The sequence below is a fragment of the Urtica dioica genome, chromosome 9 (assembly GCF_054948205.1).
Source record: "Urtica dioica subsp. dioica isolate 48M chromosome 9, U.dioica_male_clone48M_v1_H2, whole genome shotgun sequence".
NCBI lineage: Eukaryota > Viridiplantae > Streptophyta > Magnoliopsida > Rosales > Urticaceae > Urtica > Urtica dioica.
In genome coordinates, this window is record NC_142764.1 from 20010648 (window position 1) to 20015202 (window position 4555).

The 4555-nt window shown below is 48.7% G+C and overlaps 1 pseudogene across 1 annotated transcript; it reads right to left on the bottom strand.

Moving 5' to 3' along the window:
* Window positions 1–657: 657 nt before the first annotated feature.
* On the bottom strand, window positions 658–3799 carry LOC149385615 (pentatricopeptide repeat-containing protein At1g20230 pseudogene; annotated as a pseudogene). Its single transcript, XR_016301143.1, has 2 exons — window positions 1487–3799; window positions 658–934 (listed from the first exon to the last, which is right to left on the bottom strand). The product of XR_016301143.1 is annotated as a pentatricopeptide repeat-containing protein At1g20230 pseudogene (transcript).
* Between the last annotated feature and the right edge of the window lie 756 nt (window positions 3800–4555).

Genomic DNA, 4555 nt, shown 5'->3' on the forward strand with positions numbered 1-4555 from the left:
GTTCTGACACGTGGCAATTCGTTGCCACGTGTCAGCACGTGAGTGGATCGTCACGGTTTACGATTCGGGACAAAAATCAATTCCGATTGTCTATTGTCTATTGTTGTTGTTCGCGTCGTTCCCATTCTTCTTCGGTCAGGGACTCTACGCTTCCTCTCGTCAGTTCTCGTGCCTCATCTTGATTTTCGTTTTTTTTTAAATCGTTGAAAAAAAACTAGGTTATTCTATTTGGAATCACCGTATTTCCCAGATTGAGGAGTGCGGGTTCAGTGTAATACATATCTAGCGAATTAAATGTTAGACATTGTTCTGTAATTTCACTTTTTTTCTTATTTTTTCGCTTTCGGTTTCTAATGATCCATAGAAAACAAAGTTGAGTTTTAGTGAGTTGAATGATCTTTTAATCAATTTTCGAAGTGTGTATTTCAAAATATTATTTTATTTTAATTTTTATAAAGGTATTGTATTGCTCTTGCTTTTATGAATGATTGGAAGCTCATGCATGTAGGAAAAAAGGGACTTCGATCTAATATTCTTTTTGAGGATGTGTATGGTTTGAATTTTGAATTTCTAATTGATTTTTTTAAAATTGAAATTCAGAGATCAGAATATATATATATATATATATATATATATATATATATATATATATATAATGAATGAATGAATGAATGAATTGGTGAAAGAAGGCAAGATTCAGAGAGACGGTTATTTCCGTTGAGCTTACACTGTAACGGATCTTCTTTCATCAGTCAGTAGAAAATAGTCCCCAGCTGCGTCTTGACGACAAATATTCATCATCGCGTCACATAAATCTTCTTGTGTGTCACATTTGCGCGAGATAAATGGCAAATGTAAACAAAATGCTTTGATGATTCATTGCATCCGAGAAAATTAGTCTGTGTTTTTGCCTTCCTCTTGATCCAGAAAATGGCTGCCAAAAACACAGAATAGTAAATAAAGGCCAATTGAATATGAATATGATTCAGATGACAAAGCTGGCATAACAATAAATAATAATTCAATTTCATCATCATCTTGTTCAGACGAGATGAAGATTTCTTAAGAACTGACCAAGAGTAACTCCAACCGCGTACATAATAGAGTAAGTTCCGTAATCAAATAGTGTTAGGGTCAGCCTCGACTAATCACATTTCTTCACGGGATTCAAGAACCAAGAAGAGATCGACGGTTGAAGATGGAAGAGTAAGCTTTGTTCTAACGTGTTTTACGATTCTGTTAAGTTAAGTTGTTCGTTGTGGCAAGTCGTAAAAGAGAGAAAAAAATTCTTGAGTGTGGAGAGAAAGAGTGATCGGTGAGGAGGGCGTATCTCAGAGACGGGTAATCCAAGTCTGAAGGATTTCTGGTTTATATGTTCATCTCTGGTAACAAAACTCTTGCAGAGCACGCCAGATCGTTATGATCGAGTTTGGCCTGTCCTTTTGTAGTACAAGCACATTATCGTTAGGACTGTGATTGAGGTTACCTGAAAGTAAGCGGCGAGACCCCGAAGTACAGCATCGAAGCTGTTCAAAAAACTATGTTACCGACTCAGACGTTGGCGTCGATTCACCAGAAATCCCCACAGGAACACTCTCCGTCCTTGAAATGATGGAACCGGTTGGTGTCTCTGACGAGAACCTCCCTGGCCTCGAAGCTCGACACGAACTTCATGAAAGTGTGGCAATCGCCGCAGATGCGGAGATTCTTGATGACCCTGAGAGTGGTCCCCGCGGGAGTGTTGAGGAGCCCGAACGAGACCGCGAGCTTCTCGCTGTGCCCGCACAGAATCTGCTCCTTATCGTCCTCGTCCACGTCTTGGAGCACAAACTCGACCTCCGGGGCGTACCCGGACTTCTTCATCTCCACGCTCAGCTTCCGAAGCCTCTCGACCATCACGCTCATCTGGGGGTGACACCTGTCCCCGGAGAGAAGCACGTGGACCCGGTTCCCCACCTCGATCCAGCTACAACCCGGGTTTTTCCTCACCCCCATCTTCCTCATCTCGCCCCGCACCCGATCCGCCTCGACCCACATCCCTTTCGCGGCGTACACGTTCGAAAGCATCACGTAGTTCCCGGGGTTCCCGGGCTCCAACTCGAAAAGCTTCCCCGCCGCGGCCTCGGCGAGCCCGATGTCGCCGTGGACCCGGCACGAGCTCAGCAGCGACCCCCACAGCGACGCGTCGGGCTCCAAGGGCATTTCCGTAATAACGGAGTAAGCTTGTTTAAGCCGCCCGGCTCTCCCGAGGAGCGTGACGACGCAACCATAGTGAGCCATCCTCGGCTCTATCCCGTAGCTATCCCTCATCGAGCTGAAGAAGGACATGCCCTCGTCGACGAGCCCTTTCTGGGCGCAGGCGGAGAGGAGGCACGTGAAGGTGATCGCGTCGGGCCGCTCGGTGATGGCTCGGAAGAGAGAGATGGTCTCGTGGGCCCGGCCGTGCATGGAGTAGGCGCTCATGATGGCGTTCCAGCACGGGAGGTTCGGGGTCGGGGTGGAGTCGAAGACGAGGCGGGCGAGGGGGAGGCGGCCGCAGTTGGAGTACATGTCGACGAGGGCGCTGGCGACGAAGACGCCGCGGGAGATGCCGGCGCGCAGGGAGAAGGCGTGGGCGGCGCGGCCGTGGGAGAGGGCGGCGATGTTGCCGCACGCGGGGAGCACGCACGGGATCGTCACCGCGTTCGCCCTCGCGCCTGCCCCCTGCATCTCCCGGAACAGCTCCAGCGCCTCCGCGTCTTTCCCGTTCTGCGAGCAGCCCGCGATGGCAGACGTCCACGTCACCGTGTTCATCTCCGACCCCCGTCGCCGCCGCTCCGCCACCGCCGCCACCGCCTCCTCCACCCGCCCGTTCCTCGACAGCCCCGTCACGTACGCGTTGAACACCGCCACGTCGTCGCCGGACTCGTGGAACGCGCGGGACATCTCGTCCGGGCGAGAGCACTTCCCGTACATGTCCACGGTGGCGCTTCCCACGCACTTGTCCGAGCACAGCCCGGCTTTCGCGGCGTAGCAGTGGATCTGGGCTCCGGAGGTGACGTCGCGCACGGCGGGGAGGACGGTGGAGACGGTCCCGGAGTCCGGGGAAAACCCTTCCGAGTGCATTCTCCGAAACGCGGTGAGCCCCGAGTTGAACCGGTTGAACCCCGAGATCAGCCCGTTCCACGTCACCGTGTTCGGCTCCACGCCCTTTTCCCTCATCTTTGCCAGCATCTCCTCGGCCTCGGTCAGCAGGCCGTGGTTGGCGAGCCCGGAGATAATGGCGCTGCAGCTGACCAAATCCGGTTTGGGAAATTCGTCGAACACCTTGCGGGCGTCCGCTATGCGCCCGCACTTTATGTACATGTGGAGGAGGGACGAGAGGATAAAAGCGTCGGAGGAGAACCCAAAGGTGTAGGCGAACCCGTGGGCTTGTTTTCCGGCGACCGTGGAGCGGAGACCGGAACAGGCCTTGATGACGCTGGGGAAGAGATATCGGTCCGGGAATACTCCGGCGGATAACATTAGGGAGAAGGTTGAGAGGGCGTGAGTGAAGTTGGCGAGGCGGGAAAATGCGTGGATGAGAGTGGAGAAGGAGAAAAGGTTGGGCTCGGCGACGGAGGCGAGGACGAGATCGGCGTCGGAGAAGCAGTAGGCGTTGGCGTACTGGGATAGCAGCCTCGTCGCCAGGCGCTCGTCGGAGAAGAGTCCCGTCGTGAGGAGGAGAGCGTGGAGCTGCCGAGTCTCCGGCGGAGAAGACGAAGCGCGGCTCAGACACTGCCGCATTTCGTCGAACAGGTGGTGGGCTTGTCTTCTCATATTTTTTTTTTTTTGTTTAGTTTTAGATTTAGCGGTTCCGAAATAGAAAGTATATATGAATTTATAATAATGGGAAAGAAAAATTTATTGGGATTATGAGTTTTTCTGGTTGCTCTTCTACAAGGTTGTTGAATACGTAAAATTGACACATTAATATTGTTTTAGCGGGAACGCGGTCCCTGTGGAGAATTTAATATTGGTCGTTTTTCATTCTATTTTATAGGCATCTCAGCTAATATTGTCGTATTTTCATCCTAAAGGCTCTCCTCTTTCTATTTAACATTTTCTCCCATCTACGTAAACAATGTTCTTTATTTTCGTCTCTCACACTCTCCAAACAGCCTTTCTCATATTGGTGTCATTTTCCGATTTGATTTTTTGTTTTTCAATTTTTTTTTGTGTTTGTTAGTTTTTTGTTTTGTCATTATGTAGGTTTAGTTTTTGTTTTTTTTTTGTTTTTTTTTCTTTAATTGGATATGAATTAGCCACTATCATGCTATGAAATAACTATTTTCTTAAGAGTCCGCGTTTGTTTCGATCTCTTCATCACCTTTAAATATCTTTTGTTCTTTCCTACGTCAAAAGTTTGCACGAAATAAACGTACACTTCATGTATTTGATTTAATTTTAGAGTATCATCAAATGTGTTTGATTTTTTTTTTTCTCATAAGCTTTTGATAGGTGATTGTATAACAATATTTTTGTAAAATGGCTTTGATTATAGCAAGATCGACGTGCGAATGTTGTTACGCTTATA